Source organism: Borostomias antarcticus, assembly GCF_949987555.1.
Source record: "Borostomias antarcticus genome assembly, chromosome: 1".
Classification (NCBI taxonomy): domain Eukaryota; kingdom Metazoa; phylum Chordata; class Actinopteri; order Stomiiformes; family Stomiidae; genus Borostomias; species Borostomias antarcticus.
The window spans coordinates 6773616-6795417 of record NC_140234.1 but is presented as its reverse complement, the minus strand read 5'-3'; positions in this window follow the sequence as shown (position 1 = coordinate 6795417).

The window sequence follows — 21802 nt, the reverse complement described above, 5'->3', positions numbered from 1 at the left end:
AGTCATGTTCATTTTGAATAAAAAATGGCATGAGTGCATGTATTTATATAATGAATTTATTGTTTAATAATACTACTACTGGTGGTGGTGGTGTGTGTGTGTGTGTGTGTGTGTGTGTGTGTGTGTGTGTGTGTGTGTGTGTGTGTGTGTGTGTGAGAGAGAGAGAGTCTGTAGTGGTGAGGGAGGGGTGAGGGGGGATTGGTTTGGCTACACTCTTCCATCCCCCAGTACAGACTGCCCTCTGGGGAGCTGAAGAAAGCAGTCAGCTTGTCACAGAGGTGCCAGGTGGTATAGTCTGGTGAGGACTGCATTACATTTACATTACATTACAATCATTTAGCAGACACTTTTATCCAAAGCGACTAACAATAATTGCATTTAACGTAGGAAAAGCCAATGTACTACTACTTGCCAGAACTCACAAGTGCATCTTCTCTCTAAAACAAGTGACTAAGAGCATTATCTAGTCCTGAAGGCAAAGTTCAAGAATAGCAATCTAAAGTACAGTGCAATACAATACAATAAAATACAATAAGTGCTTAGGAGGGAGGATTGTTGTAGTACTTCTTGAAGAGATGAGTTTTGAGCCTGCGACGAAAGACGGGCAGCGACTCTGCTGTCCTGACATCAGTGGGCAGTTCGTTCCACCACTGCGGGGCCAGGACAGAGAAGAGCCATGACCGTGTCGATCGACCGCAGGGGCCTCGGAGTGACGGGGAAACCAGTCGCCCCGAGGTAGCAGAGCGTAGCGGTCGGGAGGAGGTGTAGGGTTTGACCATGGCCTGGAGGTAGGAGGGGGCTGTTCCTTTCATTGCCCTGTAGGTTAGCGCCAGAGTTTTAAACTGGATGGGAGCCGCTACAGGGAGCCAGTGTAGGGAACGGAGGAGGGAAGTTGTGTGGGAGAACTTGGGTGGTTGAATACCAGGCGAGCAGCAGCTTTCTGGACAAGTTCCAGAGGTTTAATGGCTGACGCCGGGGCCCCAGCGAGGAGGGAGTTGCAGTAGTCCAGGCGGGAGATGACCAGGGCCTGGATGAGTACCTGCACCGTTTCATCAGTGAGGAAAGGGCGAATCCTCCTGATGTTGTAGAGCATGAATCTGCAGGAGTGTGACGGATGTGACATGTGCGGAAAACGACTGTTGGTCATCCAGGGTCACACCCAGATTCCTTGCAGTCCGAGTACATATTATATATGTATAAATATAGAATATATTGACAGTATATTTAAATCTATATCATCAGTCAGGTGTGTTTCAGGTGGGAAGAGTGGACCATCAGTCAGGTATGTTGGCAAATTAGAATTTATTAAAATCACTTCAATCTATGCACTTACATCCATTATATATTATATAATATATGAAGAGTTTCTTTCCAAAACGAGATATATCCATTTGGAGAAATGTTGGTTATTTGACATTATTATTTAAGACATCAGCAATCAAATTCATTCACAATTTTTGTTACTTAAACTATGACTTGAGCTAATTAAAGGCCAGGGACACATTTTTTTCAAATCCAGAATAAATATTTTTATTTTATAACCACAACTAGTTAATAAATAGGTCAAAAACATATCCATCTTAACACTGTCAACCATCTTAAATGGGTTAATATCTTAAATATATGGAATAGTATATACAATGATTGAATAATAATAATCATACAGACACATTAAATAATTAAATTTGGAGTTAGTGTTGGTCAGAACCTACACAATACAACCTTTTTTTTGCAAAACGCTATATATCCACCTTATACTGTAACACCATTAAGAAAAGCTAGTGGAGCAATGGTGTGTGTGTGTGTGTGTGTGTGTGTGTGTGTGTGTGTGTGTGTGTGTGTGCGTGTGTGTGACTGACTGTGTGTGTGTACGTGTGTGTGTTCAAACACATTCATAAAAGCATAGTTAACACCTATACATTAATGTCATTCACAAAATCCATTAAAAAAGCAGTGTACTATTTAAAAAGTGGAGTTATATAATAATAATTATTATAATAATATGTGACAGCGGCTGGTGATTTGGTCCGCAACTCGGCAAACCCCGAAATGCGCTAGAGGGCAAAATATATAAAAAACCGTTTTTTTTCGTTTTTTGTTTTTTGGTGTATTACCAAAGTTGAAGTTGTGAAGAACCTACTTACTATAACAGACAACAGTTTTAGGGTCACGAAATACGTTTAATTAGTCTGCAAACTAAGCTCGTTTTTAGCTGATTTCGAGCCGGGTTTGGGGGCGGGCAGATCGATTAGCATGATTTGTTTTCATTGGCTATTGCTTCCGGGTTCTCCGCCCCCACCCTTCACCAACACGCCGGCTGTTTACATTCAATTATTTTACTGTCCCAAGTTTAACCATGGATGCTCCAGCGTTTGCTAAAGAGAAGACGGGGATGGCATCCAGGGCATGGAAAGAGTTTGAAGAGCAGCTAAAACTCCAGCAGAGCAGGACTCGTTCGTACACGGAGTTTATTCTTGATGACCTGTGATACAGAGATGACTGTAACAAAGCAAGCTGCTACCAAGCGACGAACGACGTAGCAGATTCACACCACCGCCAAGCATTCTGCTTTGCTTTGGGGTAAGCTGATCTTTATACTATCTGTGCTGTTTACATTACATTAACGTTAGTCGTTTAGCAGAAGCTCCTTTCTAAACAAGTGACTCAGTCTAGCTAGCATAACAGGCACTAGCACTAACTAACAAAGGCTAGCTAGCTAACGTTAGCTAACATGCTAGTTAGCTGAGCTAGCCCTTTGTTCCTAAACTAGCCAGCTGCCTAGCACAGGGACATGGCTATAGCTAGTGAGCTATCCCTATGTTCCTAAACTAGCCAGCAAGGCAGCTAATATCTAGCCAGCTGCCTAGCACAGGGACATGGCTAGTTAGCTGAGCTAGCCCTTTGTTCCTAAACTAGCCAGCTACCTAGCACAGGGACATGGCTAGTTAGCTGAGCTAGCCCTTTGTTCCTAAACTAGCCAGCGTGGTAGCTAATATCTAGCTAGGTAGCTATATTATAGAGAGAAACAGAATGAGAGAGCATGAGAGGTATGGTAGTCTGACACCTTTTTCTTTGTTTTGTTTACAGGATGAGCAAAAACCAGCTCCAGCTTGTAAGGAATTGCAGCTCTCCCTTCATACCAGCCAGCAAGAAGATCACTGCACTACAGCTTTGATTTTGCACAACAGGTGAGAATACGTTCATCCTATCATGCATTAGCTAGTCTATTTAATCAACACATTCTTGTACTATTTTATCTATATGGAGTGCCAGTACTGTGGGCAATAGTTTAATGTATTTTCCTCCTTCTATTCTATTGCAGTTTTGATGCTGAGAGACCTGGCATGGTTGTGGCCAGAGAACACTGTGATGCACCGGCACCGGCGCAAGCCTGATGTCCTGCCCCCCAGAGAAGGTCTTCTTGTGCAAGCCCCACCCGGACTGGACATGGCCAGACAGACGTATCTCTTTGACAAGATCAGAGAGTTCTGTTCTGATGAGGGACGAGACGTCACATGTCCCCCGCCAAACTCCACAGCAGCTCAGAACAAGACTGTCCGCTTGTAGATTCACTGCAGATCATCAGGACGGACAGCACTGCAGGAGAAAGGCCACAGCCTTTCCTGTTTTCCTGTTTGTATACTGAAGCGTTGCTTGTTCTCTTGCACAGACTTGCCCACACTTGCACAGACTGCATTGTTAGAATATTGAATACTGAGCTGAGTACTGTTGTTATTACCTTGAGTATTGAGCTGGGGACTGTTATTACTTTGTTGTACACTTGATCACAATGAACACTATGCACCTTGTCTCTAAAACAGACAACTGACTGTACACTTTAAGACTTAGACTGTTGCCTTTTTTTGTACACTCAACTACTTATGCTTGTACTTTATATCATGTATGTGACAATAAAGAACGTTAAATTTGAACTTCATCTCATATTGTTCTTAACTGCATTCACAACACAAGATTAATACTGACTCAAAGAGTGTGGGGTCATCAGTGAGAGAGCACCTCACTTGGCAGCCTCTCAGGTAATACCCCAAGTTGACAGCCACTCTGACAGATAATGACAGATCCTCCAGTGGGGGAGTGGCTGGGGGTGCGGTTACCAGGCTATTGTTCACGCCCATTACCTGGCAGTCAGAGGTGTGAAATGTTGGAGAACTTTGGAGGGAGATTTCTCAGCTAAGTTGATTTGGCAGTACTAGCATTCAAATAAGCATATCTTCTTCAAATATGTTCAGATTTCAATGTATGAGACCTCATTTGAAAGCTTACAATCTGCACTTTCATAATCTGTAAAAAACTGAAAAATGAAAATGCCTAGTTGAGGACCAAATTACCAACGGCGGTCACATATAATATAATATAATATAAAAGGCCATTCTGGTTATAGCATTAACCAGAGGCAATCCAATTAGATTGTCTACTCAGGTAGGGGATGGTAGAGTTGTGACTTTGTTTAGCTCATGTTTCCATCGACTGGACTGGACTGTGTGCGTGCGTGCATGAGTGTCAGCTGGGCTTCAGATGGCAGTGTGTGCCTTTTACCCTACTCTTCCTCACTGTGGACATCACTGGTCACAGCCAAGGCATGGTCGTAGAAGGCCTTGACGTGTGCTGGGGCACCAATGGCTTCCAACAGGCTGATGATGTCCCTCTTCTTTACAGCCTTCACGGTGGTCATCATGGGCAGGGGGGCTGCTTTATACATGCCCCAGTTCTTGCCTCTCTTCAGGAGAGTGTGCTGGTAGGTGGGACCGTGGAAGGTGATTCTCATCCCCAACCCTTTTCCATCGATCTCCAACACCCGGGCGTCGCTGATCTTGTACGACCTGGTGGACTGCATGAGAGCCTTTGTTGCAGCTTTGTGGTCACAACTCTCCCAATCCTTCCCATACACATAGACAGAGCCATGCTTCCTCAGGATGTTGGTGTACTCTTCCGGCAGGAGGATGGTGTCCTGCTTGCGAATATCCTGCTCAATTCTTCCGAAGACTCTATCAGCAGGCAGAAAACTATGGCCACGTACAGGGAAGTAGTACTCCATCTTCACGTCTTTGAAGATGGTGCTTCGTAGACTGGACAGCATGCCAACCATGTTGACGTTCTTATTCTGTCCGTAGCAGGAATCACTGAACAGCCTCAAATGGCCAGCCCGCTGGACATCTTCAGCTAGACTGGATCTCAGGCAGTGGTCCAGAGCAGATGCAGTCATGTTGCTGTCTTTTCGGTTTTCATTCTCAAGCCACACATAGAGATGTCGGTCACTCAGTGCCTGCTGGCTCCTCTCTCCATGGTGGACCACAACACCAAACACATACATGTACAGCTGCCTGGAGTAATAGGTCTGGCCGATGGGAGACTTGGGCAGAGAGAGGTTCTGCATCATGTCAAAGCAGACTGTGACTGAATCCTCCACTGCATTCAGCAGGTTGTAGAATACCCGGGCTCTGCGTCGGTGGAGCATGAATGACACAATCTCTCTCTTCCTCTCTTCCTCGGTCAAGTTGGGATCCTTCATACGCAGCTTCGAGCTCATGCAGGTGGCACAGCAGTCTTTTGCCGGATGCCCAAACCCCAGGTTGAACCGGTGGCAGAACACGTTGTAGTACAGGGAGTAGCTGATGTCCCTGTGCTTCTGATCCTGGAACAGCTGGTGCATCTTGGCCACTGACAGCTCACTCGGCAGGTACTTCCGGCCAGGTGTGCCACGACGAGCATAGTGGCTGGCCTTGCACATGAAGGAGGACACATGCTGCACTACTGCCTCTCTCTTCTCCATGTTCTCATCCACTTTTCTGGCTCCACCCCTGCGCTCCGGTCTGGCTTCCCCATGTTCACTGAAATACTTCACCACCCTGGAGACTCTGTCTTTACTAACACCTATGGAGTATTTAAGAAAAAGGTGGTTTATTCAGTTAACAATCTGTCAATAGCAAGCTAGTAGTCACTACAAGCTAGTAGTCAGTATTCAGTCTGGTATTCTCTACCAGTTTATCATATTGGTACAGGGCTACACACTGTGGTAACCATCTGATAACCCAAACGCTACATTCTTAATAAAGAACCAACATAACCAAATTAGCATATGAAAATCATTGTAGGCTTTGTCTTTTGTCTGAGTGAAGTTTTTACGCAGCACCAATAATGCCATTTGGCATAAGCCTAAATTGTGGGACAGTGTGTTGTGCAGCTGGGAAAAGACTGACAGCTGATTGGCATGATTTTAAACACACTTTTTTTTTATTATTCCTTTTATTTATGAGTGTTTCTGTGTTGTTGTTTTTTTTTTCGTTATCTGAAAATCGGCATTCTAGGCTATACGTCTATCCTGGGCCTAGGCCTACATTGACAGCGGTCAACCGGCCCCCTCTGCCCCTATAAAATATTCTATTGTAGGATTTTGTCTACACTCTAGCCAAGGACACACTTTTGACAGCAATAATAATTAATTCAGAATAAAAAAAAAACTAAATAGATAACAATGTATACTATTTTGTTTCAAAGACGTTATTTGTCCCAGAGAATCTCCTCAGACTCGGTGAATTCGCCAGCTGCCTGTGCGTAAAGTTGCGCACGGATGTTAACTGAGTCTACAGGCTATAGAGACTAAATAAATCTAAGTTTGCCCAAGATTACACAGGCCATTGATTTCTCATGGCATCGAAATGACTAGTGAATTTATTTGAAAAATAATCTTACCAAGGACACTTTGGAATGTCGCCTTGCAGACAGGTATCTTGGAGTGGGGAGGAGCGCTGGACAGGAGGCTGTATTTCGCGGTGACATCCCTGGGCTTCTGCCTGTCCTCGTCGGAGACTCGTTGCCTACTGACCTTATTTACAGTAGTCAGACGAAGGAGTATTTTGTCCTGCTCCACTTTTGTCTCGCTTTTGTAGAGTGTGGCGAAGTTGAAGGCCACATCTTCATTAGACAGTTTGTCGGCATGACAAAGACCAAAATTAGCTGCTGCACGGTGACCACAATTAACTCCAGGATGTTTCCCCTCTCCTGAATGCCTTATGATCTTGGCCTTCTCTTTTTGGTGGCTTGCCTTCGATGGCTTTCTCTTTCTCCCAACAACAGCTGGAATGACCGGCTCCGATCCATCATCGAAATCCATTGCTAGCTGACGTTAGACCTGACTCGACTTGACTGACTTGATCGCTGACCTGATCGCTACGTTGCTAGCTATAGCCTACTTGACTTGACTCGACTCGACCGCAGCCGACAAAAACAATGAAACCTTACTGATGGATCTAGTTATTATTTCGTCCTCCTTTTATAATAGCCTATTAACCGATTGTTATTTTGCAGTAGTGTAGGCCTAGCCTAATCAGTGTCACTTCAGAGGTGCGCTTCTCAGTGAGGAGACGCTCTTCTCAGGAGATGCTCAGATGCGCTCGCGCGCAGCGCTCTGAACGTTCTATTCCAGCTATATCGCGCTTTGAAAAGAAACTGGTCTGTCGGATATAGCGTTTTGTGGAAAAAATACATTTTAAAGTAGGCCTAAAATGTATAATCTTAAAATTCGTTAATGGCAATAATTCACACATACATTAAGGTACCTCTGAAGGACCATTTCCAGTAGTAAAATGCAAATGTCAAAAAATGGCGTTTATCGCGTTTTGGAACCAAACTCTTCATATACAGAATATATATATATAATTTTACCTTTGTTTATCCAGGGATTATTTACAATAGTGCCCTGGTGACATAGCATACATCATAAACAATACCAAACTATGTTACAATATAATTATAATATCACATTCATAAATTTTCATACATTTTACACAATTAGATACAATAACAACATTATCTAAACCATACACAAACCTCGACCCCATAGTCCCAAATCATATGTTAATAAATGTTTGAGTGACTAAAGCATCCAATTTAAAAGTCTCCTGAAAACTCGTCCATGCTCTAGGACAGTGGTTCTTAACCTTGTTGGAGGTGCTGAACCCCACCACTTTCATATGCGCATTCACCGAACCCTTCTTAATTGGAAAAATAAAATATGATTTTTTCAAATTCAAAACATAGGTATATATTTTACTGGTGCACAAAATGAACCGTGCATCAACATCACTGTGTTCAAAGAACAAAACCATCAAAACATGATTTTCACACAAAAACCAAAACATAATAATGAATATTTACTGCAAATCAGTGTGACTTCTGCTGTTGCCTTTCAGAGACAGAAATGCGCGGCTTCACCTTGGCAAGTGCCACTCTCATGTCATTTTCGCAACAAAGTCTGTTCCTTTCACAATCACACGACGTGCCATCACGACAGTCACAAGTCGTCTACTGAGCGCACCAAATTCCCTGCAGCACAGATAGGCCAAGCGATGTAGCGTGATCACCTGCAGCCAATGATGGCCATGCGGGGCGTGTCATCACGAATCATATGAGTCGGGTGTGTGTCTTGACCTCCGCCGAACCCCTGAGACTGACTCACCGAACCCCTGGGGTTCGATCGAACCCAGGTTAAGAACCACTGCTCTAGGAGCACCAGAACTAAACTCGTCCATGCTCTAGGAGCACCAGAACTAAACTAGTCCATGCTCTAGGAGCAGCAGAACTAAACTAGTCCATGCTCTAGGAGCAGCAGAACTAAACTAGTCCATGCTCTAGGAGCACCAGAACTAAACTAGTCCATGCTCTAGGAGCAGCAGAACTAAACTAGTCCATGCTCCAGGAGCAGCAGAACTAAACTAGTCCATGCTCTAGGAGCACCAGAACTAAACTAGTCCATGCTCTAGGAGCACCAGAACTAAACTAGTCCATGCTCTAGGAGCAGCAGAACTAAACTAGTCCATGCTCTAGGAGCAGCAGAACTAAACTAGTCCATGCTCTAGGAGCAGCAGAACTAAACTAGTCCATGCTCTAGGAGCACCAGAACTAAACTAGTCCATGCTCTAGGAGCACCAGAACTAAAAGCACTCTTTCCAAGTTCAGTTTTGACTCCCGGGACCTCAAGAGCCAAATAAAAAAGTTGATGAGTTTCTCAACATCAAGGTGAGGATATCGAACCCTGCAGAGATAATTCCAGCCCTGGCTGACTGTCCTTGAATAAAAAAGCATTGTGTTTTACAGCATTCAAAAGTATTTTTCAATATAAAAATAAAGCTGTATTCATACAATCATTGAACAACTTTGTTACTGTCAGCAAACATAAAATACATCAGTAATAACAATGATAATAACGGATCATGCAAGTACAGTACAAACAGGCATTAATGCAATCTGAAAAGATAACAACTTCAAAAAGAAGAAAAAAACTCCTGATAAAAATAGACGGGGTGGAACTTCAAAGATCCAGGATCAGACCAAAGCTGTCAGTCACCATTGGCAGGGACACCACATGACTGACCTCAGATCAGCCTCTAAACGGCAGCTTCTTCCTGCTCCATCCTCTGGGCTGCTCCTTCCTCTCCTGGCCCCGCCTCAGCACTGGAATGCAGGGCCATCTCCATGCTCTCCCTCTCTGCTGGCCTCCGCCCCCTGGTCTGGAGAGACACAACACCAAGAGTCAGGAACAGGGGAGAGACTTGGAGAAATGAGCAGCAAGTTCATTATCACAGGCCTACTGTACATGAACAGAACAAGTCTATCAGCAAGCAGATAGGCAAACGTGGTAGTTAAGCAAAGACTTGACCTCTGTGCCATGGCTGTCATTCCCCTGACTGACTGGGTAATAACTTGTACCTTAAAGAACAGATAGAGGGCAGGGGTGGATATCACCAAGATCAGCAGCACCACAACCACTCTGATGATGAAATCTGTCAGAGGAGAGTCTGGAACAGAAACACAGCGGATGAGGAAACTGAGAATCATCAGATCAGATTAAGCTGTCAACTGAAAAGTTACATCATCATATATTGCTTTCATGTCAAAAGTGCTGCTACTTTGTTTGTGGACTGTGGAGAGAGACAGTGACCTTAAGGTAGTGCTACTGACATCCCTATTATAATTCTGTGGTCACCCACCCCCAGATCACCACAGGAATCAAATGACTCACTGACCGTTAGACTCACTCAAGACCAACCCAGTGGTTTACAAACATGTGTCATAGCAGCCCAACCAATTGGTTGAGTGAAAAAGGTAGGGATTGTGGTTCTAAAAGTCCATCAGTTACCTGCGACAGTGACAGAGAGGAGCTCACTCTCAGAGGTGAAGTTATGAGAGAAAACGTAGACCTCATAAACACAGCTGTAGTTTCCTTGGTGGGCGTGGTCTGCAGCAGGAAACAGGAAGTTGGCAGAGTGATTGACAGCTGGGTGGGTGTGTCTCAGGGTTGTGTTGGAGCCGGTGAAGGTGAGGTGGAAGGAGCCTCCTGGGTACTGTGGCTGGATGGAGCAGCTGATGTCAAAGCTGTGGTCCTTGAACACCTGCAGCCCCTGCTGCTGGCCCTCGGAGACCCCTCGCATGGAGTGAGACAGGGAGACAATAGGCTGGAATAGGAGATCTGCAAAGACAGAGAAGAGGGGAGAGAAACCAACCTCTCTGATTCAGGTGTGATGATGAGATCTGCTGTGTTCTCCTCCCTCCCTCACAGGGCAGCATGGGCTACTTTAGTGACTGAGACAGCAGTATACAGTAGCATCACGTGATATTTCTGAAACATATCTGAGCAGATCACTGCCAGGACACCATGAGTATGAGTCTCTTTAAACCCTGGTGTACACTCCCTCAGACCAGCACATTTACATTTAAACCACCATGCAGTAAGCTGTTCATATAAGATCCATCAGCACAAGTGTGTAGGTATCTGTCCAATAATGACACTTATATAGAAATGTAGCCATTTTATACAAAGTGGATGCTACAACAAATAACATCAGCTTGTATCCAATAAGACAGACATCTTTAATACCAGAGATAATCCTTTAATACTGTAACAGTGTAATGTAGTGTAATAGTCTTTTTGTAAAGCTCTCACAGCTACTGTGACAGGTGCAGACTAGGAAATGTGTGACTGTCAAGATCATCAGCTGAATATAATGACATGATGTGTGTATTACCTGAGCAGACCACCTCCAGGACAGTAGTAGTATTATAGAATACACCAATATCTATCAGAATGTTGCCGTTTCATACAATGTGAATCGCTTCAACAGATAACATCAGCTTGTATGCAATAAGACAGAAATCTTTAATGTAATAATACTGTAACAGTGTAACTGAGTAGTGAATATAATGACATGATGTGTGTATTACCTGAGCAGACCACCTCCAGGACATCAGCAGTATTAAACCCTCTATACACCGTTCCACACTCCCTCAGTGCAGACTCAGATCCAGCACAGGGAGATATAAACCTCCATACAGGACGGTCTTCACCACTACGAGTCTCTCTTGTTGAAATAGCAGAGCCACAGCCCAGCTGTCTACACACTACAGCTGCAGCACGCATGGTCCAGACAAACCTTCTGAACAGACCTCTCCACTCTCCCTGGTGGTTCATCTCCACTCTACCAGCACAGCGGCTGCCTCCTCCCACCAACCTCACATCATCAGGCCCTGGAGAAAGACAGGAGACAGTTAGGCCCTCTGACTCTATGTATCCTTACTAAACAGCCATGCTCTTTCTATCATGTCACTCCAGGTGAGAAACAGAGGTGAGAGACAAACTGATTCTTACAGTACCTGAGCAGGTGAGTTCAACAGCATTGCCAGGTGAGCTGGTGCTTCTAGCTGAGCCTGAGGAGTCACAGTCCAGCAGACGGGACTCGTTGCCTTCACACTGGAACTCTTTAACCCAGATTGGACTCTCACCTTCCCCATAGAGCGCCCCCTGGAGGGCTGAAGGAGCCCCACAGCCAAGCTCCCGACAGACCACCTCTGCATCCTGCCAGTCAAAGCCAGCTTCACACACTGAGACCCACGTCTGATTAGACCTCACCTCCACTCTGCCAGAGCACAGACCAGATCCATTCACAAGCCTCACAGACTCTGAAGGAACAGAGACAGATGGTCAATATGAGCATTATTATTATTATTATTATTATTGATAACATAACATCTTTCAGCAAAATAAGAAGTGTGAAGATATCCATTAATGTCAAAGAATACACGGTTATCTATCAGAATGTTGCCATTTTATACAATGTGAATCCCTTCAACAGATAACATCAGCTTGTATGCAATAAGACAGACATCTTTAATGTAATAATACTGTAACAGTGTAACTGAGTAGTGAATATAATGACATGATGTGTGTATTACCTGAGCAGACCACCTCCAGGACATCAGCAGTATTAAACCCTCCATTCACTGTTCCACACTCCCTCAGTGCAGACTCAGATCCAGCACAGCGAGATATAAACCCCCATACAGGACGGTCTTCACCACTACGAGTCCCTCTTGTTGAAAGAGCAGAGCCACAGCCCAGCTGTCTACACACTACAGCTGCATCACGCATGGTCCAGACAGGCCCATCGACCAGACCTCTCCACTCTCCCTGGTGGTTCATCTCCACTCTACCAGCACAGCCGCTGCCTCCTCCCACCAACCTCACATCATCAGGCCCTGGAGAAAGACAGGAGACAGTCAGGCCCTGTTCTTCATGCCAGAAACCTAGTAGCGCTTGTATAGATTCTCACACACACACACACACACACACACACACACACACACACACACACACAGGCCTATATGCCTACCACTAGAGACACTAGGACCAGTGTCAGCTGTGGACCGTGTCAGCTGTGGATGTCGTAGTATTTAGTTAACACACACACACACAAACACACACACACACACACACACGTACACACGTACACACGTACACACAGACACACACGTACACACAGACCCACATCAGTCCACATCTGCCTTAGGCCTGGACCTGATGCTCTTAGCCTTTCTTGCTCTGAAAATGTAATATAATGTAATTTATTGCTCTATAAATGTTCTTAGCCGTTAGACAAATATATTCCATGTTTTTGTGGGTGTTCAAACTGACTCCAAATGTGGCCATCAGTGGGGATATGGGATGGGAAAGGTGATATGGTGCGCTTATGGAACAGACTGATTAAACATTCCAGAGTAGAGGAGAACTATAGTGTTTAACTGGGATCTTACTCTCAACTATCTATAGGCCAGATCAGTATTGTCTTTTTAATGAATGTGACTTACAGTATGTGTTCAGAAATAGACTACCAAGTGATGTATTTAAACTCAAAAGCAAACATGTTCTGATTCACGAGGAGAAATGGGCAGCCGGTATTTACCTTAAGCCTGAGCTTCACACAGTATGCACTACATGATACACTATATGAACTACAGCTCTGAACATATGAGTCTGAATCTCAAGTCTTGTACACATCAGTCTGTGTACAACTAAGATCTGACTGGCACCCTCCCTCTATGTGTTAAACTTGTGTTGTTGTTTGCTTGTACAGTACATGCATGTCTTATAGGCCCATATGTGCTGGCACCAGAAAGGTGTGTGATATAGGAAATAAAACAAAAACAATAAATCAAAATGTAGCCTAGCCTACTCGTGGATTTACCAATGTACCTGTATTGCAAATTCAGTACTGTATGTTGTATAATGTAAATGGTGGAGACATGTCATTTGCATCTGTCAGTATCACACAATCTGTTTCTCAGCCAAGGAGATCATCACATTAACTTCTCAATGTTGACCCAACCCAACTAACTCCTTTATTCTAATCTAAGAATGGATTTCTGGACAGAACTATTGCATTCAAAAACATTGAGTTCGCCCTCGGAACTGACAGATCGCCTACACATCATATCAGGGAAATTAGTCTACTTCTGAGTGTAATAAAGCATACATGTTCATATCATAGACGTCGGATCATTTTCCAACATTCATGAACACCCACAAAGAAGATGATATTGTTGTATATCGTTTTACAGCTGCAGGAAGCATGAAATCAATGTCTGGTAGTATCCGCGTGCGCGCCCGAGCGAGGGGGGCAGAGGTGTTAAAAATAGCATAACACCGCGACTCCAAACTAGCCTACTCCAGAAATCCGAGCGTCGGATTGATAAAATAATTACTACGTTAAGTAGATGGAAAGCACCAATATCTAAAAATGATCACAAAGATATGGTGTAAAACTGAATTAAAACAACAGACTTTCGGCAGAGCAAAGCTACTCACAGCCCTGAATTCACACACACACTAACCCGACACACACACACTCACCAGACCCTCACACATACACACACACACGCACACACACACACTCACCAGACACACACACTCGCTCACCCGACACACACACTCACATTCACGCACGCACACACGCACGCACACACACACACACACACACACACTCACCCGACACACACACGCACATGCACACACAGCACACTCAGCTGACAAACACACTCACACACACGCACACGCACGCACACGTACGCACACACACACTCACCCGACACTCACACATACACACACACACACACACACATGCACACACAGCACACTCACCCGACACACACACTCACACACACACACACACACACACAGACGTACACACACACACACACACACACACACACACACACACACAACAGGCAGGTATATCACAATTCAGTCACAGCAAACATGCTAGAGATCGCAAGCAAATGATCTTTCTGTTATTAAGGGTTGAAAAGAGTCATCTTCCACAGACGTGCATATAGGTCTGGCCCCAAAAATAGCATATTAGTGAATGTTTAGAATCATGAATACTGGGCACAGTAAGCTTTAAAAACATTTTAGTGACATTTGCAAGACCCCCCCCCCCCCCCCCCACCCAAATTTAGCTGAGACTTTCAGGCAGTCTCAAGTATCAATCAGGGGGCTCAGATCCCCCCGGATTTTGCACACTGTGTACTGTAGCCTAGTACATCTTCTTCACATTTGTTATCTTTCTCTTTCTCCTTCTTCTTCTTCTTATTTTTACTTATACAATCAAACCAGCAGCAGTGTTTTAACTGTGTATTAGTTGCTATGGATGCAGATGCCCATTCTACCAACCTGGAGGAGGATCAGTGACTTGAGCCTGGAGACCTGAGGAGACGACGGAGAGAGAGAAGAAATGAGCATCAACAAGACTCAGGACATGACTGCCCTGCACACCCAGTATCCTACCCAGACTGCCCTGCACACCCAGTATCCTACCCAGACTGCCCTGCACACCCAGTATCCTACCCAGACTGCCCTGCACACCCAGTATCCTACCCAGACTGCCCTGCACACCCAGTATCCTACCCAGACTGCCCTGCACACCCAGTATCCTACCCAGACTGCCCTGCACACCCAGTATCCTACCCAGACTGCCCTGCACACCCAGTATCCTACCCAGACTGCCCTGCACACCCAGTATCCTACCCAGACTGCCCTGCACACCCAGTATCCTACCCAGACTGCCCTGCACACCCAGTATCCTACCCAGACTGCACTGCGCACCCAGTATCCTACCCAGACTGCCCTGCACAGAGCGAGAAACAGATGGTCCGATCGAAGGAGGATAATTATGTTGTAGCGCTGCTTGATTAAAAATCACCAGGATTGAGATTGAAGGAGAACAGAGATACGTGACCCCACTCCTGAGAAGAGAGAACATGCCAACTCTGCACGTCCCGAAGGAAGTGGTAAGCAATTACCTCAGGAACACAGAGAGACGGTTGGCCAAGAACCCACAGCAGGCTGCGGTCTACCGCGCCCAAATCAATAAGTTGGTGGTGGCCAGTCACATTTAGAAGATAGACCACCTCGAGGCTGAATGGTTGGAGGAGTCCTGGTACCTGCCACACCACAAGGTCAGCCACAACCACAAAGACAGAGTTGTCTTTAACTGCAGCTTTCAGGTCGGAAGGCAATGCCTAAACCACTGCCTACTTCTACTACGGAGTTTCTACGTAGTCAACTGTCAACAAAGTGTCGCCACCGAGGAGGAGGCCAGGAACATCCTGATGAAGTTGAGGACTCTGTTGGGACGGGGTGGATTCGACCTCCAACAGTGGGCTAGCAGCAGCCCTGGTCTCCTCAGTCAGCTCCCCTCAGAGGCCAAAGCCGAGAGCAGTGAAACCTGGATGGCGCAGAGCCCCGGAGAGGTGATTGGATACTGGATAGGTGATCTGGTGATTGGATACTGGATAGGTGATCTGGTGATTATATACTGGATACAGTAGGTTAGTGTGGTGATTGGATATTGGATACTGCCTGTGCATTGTTGGACACTGGGTGTGCAGTGCAGTCTGGGTAGGCTTTTGCAGGAAACAGCTCCATAGCGTAGCATAGCATAGCTAAAGCGCTGTTAAAGGAGTAGTAAAGGGAAAATGCATGTTTATCCCTTTTTTAAGGTTACTTATGATGTTATACAATGGTTCAGATCAAAACGTTGACAAAACTAGCACTTCTGAGAAAGTCTGATAATTGCTCTACCACCGTTTTGGTCATACAATGGATGTGGGTGGGCACCATGAAAAATCATTCAAAAACATGTTAAACTCTCGATTTCATTGTAAAGAGTAATAAACCAGATATGGTGCTTAGAGAGTAGAATACACATTGATTGTACATCGCCTGCTATGCAGGTTGTTTTTTTTGTATGGTGGATTCTCCGCCAGCGGACAGCGCATGGCGGGAGCGGGAGAGGGGACGTGACGTCACCCTTCACAGCTTGGTCCCCCTTCACTCGGTGACTGAGAGAGAAGGAGACATTCGCGCGCACACACAAACACAAGGACAGAGAAGTTGGGAGATCTCTATTCACACACACTGACACTACCCGGGTAGACCATTTTTCTATCTTTCTATCAGAGCTCTGATTTATTTTGATATTGTAACGAACTGAGTGTGCTTAGCCCAAGAAGGGTCTCTATATTTTTTCTAATTCATCCTGAGGTACATTCTATTTTGATTGTAAATAAATTGCCAGCTGTAATTGTTCCATTTTCCTACTAAGTCGTTGTCTGTGATATTTTCTTTACCCCACTCCTCCTTGACTGAACCCAGTTAAGATAGTATAGCCTAAGGTAATATTCTATACATTTCCATAGTTAAGATAGCCTTACAGTACATAAGAGATGGACAAACGTCAAATTCTGAAGTCTGCCAAGTGAGACCAGGCAGCTCTCTCTCTCTCTCTCTCTCTCTCTCTCTCACACACACACACACACACACACACAAACACACACAAACACACACACACACACACACACACACACACACACACACACACACACACACACACACAATAAACGTATTTTCTTTCCTCTCCTCTTTCTCTCTCTCTAAATTCACAAAACTCATCTTCAGTGATGTATTCTACCCTTTAGAACAAAACATACTCTTCTGTATGCATTCTGTGACTCTCTGTTAAACAGAAACTTTGTTTTCAACATTGTTCGAAAAATCCATTGCTTACATTCCACAATGGCTGACATGCTAACTTGAAACCTACAAAATTACAACACTTCACCTCTCAGTCTTCGTGTCTCTGCCTTCTCTCTCTCTCCGTTACTCTCTCCCCTCCCCCCCACCCCCTCCCACTCTCTCTCTCTCTCTCACACACACACACACACACACACACACACACACACACACACACACACACACACACACACACACACACACACAGGTACACACACACACTGTGCTTCTATCAGCGATGAATTCTCTAAATGCGTCGTACTTTCTCACCTCTCTTCTTCCTTATCTGATCTGAATCATGAAGAAGAATCATGTTCAGGAGGTCAGCTGGCTACCAGTGGAGGCCAGAGTAGCTCAGCTCAGGCTCAACATGGTGCACAAAACAGTCAACCACAGGCCCCCAAATATCTTAGCAGCTAGAGAATCACACAGCCTCAGAAGCAGATCTAGCATAGCCAACCTGCATCCAAGCAAGGACCACAACGGAAATAAGTCTGTGACTCTTTGTGCTATCCTAGACATTTGTATGATGCATGACTTGCTCTATCATGTCTTTTAACAACTGTCCAATAAACTAACGTAAGCTAAACTAAACACAGCCCATACAGTACTGATGCACAAATATACAGTATATCAGTGGAACAGAGGCCTCTGTGCATGAACACAGGCCTGTATCCAACACAGTATAGATATTAAAATGACCAGGCCTTACCTGTGGTCAAGGACATTATCAGGATCAAGAAAGGAACCATATCTGTGTCCAGACTTGAGTGCTGGTCGGATAATAAATATAACTTTACCGTGTGGAGAACTGGCTGACGGCTTTATCCGCGATGAATTCTCTAAATGTGTCGTACTTTCTCACCTCCCTTCTTCCTTATCTGATCATCTGTGAAACACAGGAAACTTTCTGCTGAGGTCAAGTCCTCACCTTTATAGAACACGTTTTTCGGAAACTCCCTCTAATCGGATCCTAGAGCTGTGACCACAGTTTTGTATTCAACTGTGTAGGGACGTCACTTAGGATAATTTAAACGGTGAATCTCCGTCGTTCTGTGAATGAACAAAGGAGAGGAGTAGAAAGCTGATCCAGCCACTTTTTTAAGATGGAAGGGCCCAAGGAGTGAGCGGCCTAGTGGCCTACCGCTCAGCCCACCAACTAATGGGGGTATTGAGCTATCTGGATTAGCCAGACTTTAATTTTGCAATGTTTGTGTTGAGGAAGTAATGTTGATTACTACTGTTTCACAAAATGATCATGGTAGAAAGGGGGATCCGCAGGAATGGAAATGTTGTTCCATGCTTCCGGATTTCAAGGTTAGAAGCTGCGATCCAACTAGAAGAGTCACTGGGAGACAGCCTTAGTCAGTATGTTGGCTTCAAGACCAAAGCTGCAAAACTCAGAAGGAAACTCAAACAGGAACAGGAAAAGGATGTGGCTAACCCGCCTCGCGCTTCTGTGTTTCGGAGCAGAGACGAGGTAAACTAAAAAATTAGATAAGAGAGGGGTAGATACTCACAATAGGCCCCTCACAAAAGAAGAAGTTCTATTAGTGAATAGAGCAGTTCAGTATTGTAGGGAGAATCAAGAAATTGTTAAACCTGTAATAACTGGGCCAATAAGTGGACATAGATGAAAAAGGAGTATGGTTAAAAACACACAAGACACACACGCTTCATGGAATATGTAGAGAGTGGGTCGTATGCCCACCTCCCTTGTTCTCTGTAAAGCGCATTGTGTTGCCTCTGGGTATGAAATGCGCTATACAAATAAAGCTTTGATTGATTGATTGATTGATTCATAAGCTTGGCAATGAAGCGGGGATCAAGTGTGGCCCCGGGGCAGCTGGGAAATGAAGAGAATACTGAACATATAGGGAGTGCGTGGATGAGAAGGCAGACAGTTAGAGTACTGGGGGGCCGTCCCTCTCTCTACTCACGTTGGCCAGGACGTCTTTGACAGCCTCCTCTCTCCTGGAGGCGCTCCACAGCAGGGTGCAGGAGGCCGCGCCCAGGCCCGTACAGAACTCTGCCTGCTGCTGGAGCTGCTCCCTGCTCTCCCAGACCTGCTCTCTCAGGACCAGCTTCTCCTGCGCACGCACACACACACACACGCACACACACACAGACGGGCCCCCACACACACACACACACACACAGACGGGCCCCCACACACACACACACACACACACACACACACACACACGCACACACACACACACACACGCACACACACACAGACGGGCCCCCACCCACACACACACACACACACAGACGGGCCCCCACACACACACACACACACACACAGACGGGCCCCCACACACACACACGCACACACACACACACACACACACACAGACGGGCCCCCACCCACACACACACACACACACACAGACGGGCCCCCACACACACACACACACACACACACACACACACACACAGACGGGCCCCCACCCACACACACACACACACACACAAACAGACGGGCCCCCCCCCCCACACACACACACACACACACAGACGGGCCCCCACACACACACACACACACAGACGGGCCCCCCCCCACACACACACACGCGCACACACACACACACACACACACACACACACACACAGACGGGCCCCCCCCCACACACACACACACACACACACACACACAGACGGGCCCCCCCCCACACACACACACACACACAGACAGGCCCCCACCCACACCCACACACACACACACACACACACACACACAGACGGGCCCCCACACACACACACACACACACACACACGGGCCCCCACCCACACACACACACACACACAGACGGGCCCCCCGGTAGAGCGGGTCGTTCAGTGATCGTAGGGTCGGCGGTTCGAATCCCGGCTCCTCTGACTACCTGTCGAAGTGTCCTTGGGCAAGACACTGAACCCCAAAATTGCCCCCTATGAGCAGGCAAGCGCCTTGCATGGCAGCTGCCGCCATTGGTGTGTGAATGGCGCTCGGGCCAGTGTAACAACTGGATGGGGAGCACGTTACAAATGCAGTACCTATACCTATTGACACACGCACACAAACCTACCTCCGACACTAGCTCTTCTATCACTACCTCTGCTCTGTGGGGATAGGACCCCCCCCTCCTCTCTCACCTCCCTCTCTTTCTGACACTCGCTCTGGGCGGCATCCAGTCGTGAGCGGAGGTGCAGGCACTCCTGCCTCAGCTGCTTCTGCTCCTGCCCGAGACGATCCCTCACTGTACACAGCACACACACATTCCCCCACACCATCTCATTTGAATCCTACGCTTCCTGGAGAAGGTGATTTAAGGCGTTTTGTTTGTTTTTTAATAAAGAAGTAGTTTTTTATTTTTATTTGTGGTGTTTTCTGTCATGTGATTGGTTGTCTTACATGTCTCTGCAGTACGGGCTTTGTGTAGCATTTCTACCAGGTCCCCATTCACTACCTTGGTAAGAACTCACGGAGCTGCATGACCTCTGTGGTCAGCCTCTCCAAGTCTCTTTTCTTCACTTTAACAAAGCCATCTTGGTTGTCATCCTGTAAGAAAGATATATGAGTGTTTCTTTATTACCTGCACACGGGTGCTTGAAAGTTGGGCTGATAGCGTCAAAGGTTTAACTGTGATGACACCTAGTGGACAAGCTCGGAACATCGCCAGTGTCAATCTGTCCTCACTCTTGCCCAGCTTCAGTCTAGTTAGGGAATTTTAGCTAATTGTATTGACCATCTGTAAGAAAAAAAAAATGCTTACCAATAGCTTTCTTCACCAATGTGTTCATCTAGGTGTCTACTAACACATATCAATTAGTGCAAACCCAAATCCTTGTGGAAAATTCTTGGGAGCCAATCAAAGTTGGGATGCTCAGAGGGCCTGGGCGAAAAAATTGGAAAATAAACTTTTGCCAATATTAGCTTGTGGGATGTCTAACTATGTTTTTGGGGGGATGGGTGAAGAAAGCTTTTGGTAAGCTTATTTTTTTGTTGTGCAGATGGTCAATACAATTAGCTAAAATTCCCTAACTATACTAGTGGAAGTCTTCAGTCAGATCATCGCATTTTTTATAAGTGACAGTCATTTCTTATCATACGATCTAGACTACAATTTGAGAAGAGTATTATGTGTTTTTGTGAAGAGTATTAGCCTAAAAACATAGTCATCGTTCCTATCCATAGTGTAATAGTCTACAGCGTCACATAGGCAAACGTTAGCTAACCAAGCTAGCGTTTTCTGAGGTGATAGAAGTTTAAAATATTTAGCTGGCCTTCGTTTCCTATGACAGTCCGAAATAGGACCATAGTTGAGGTAAATATTGAACGTTAGCTTGCTAGCTACGCTAGTTAGCTAGGTTAGTTGATAGCCCGCATGTGCTGGCTTGGGG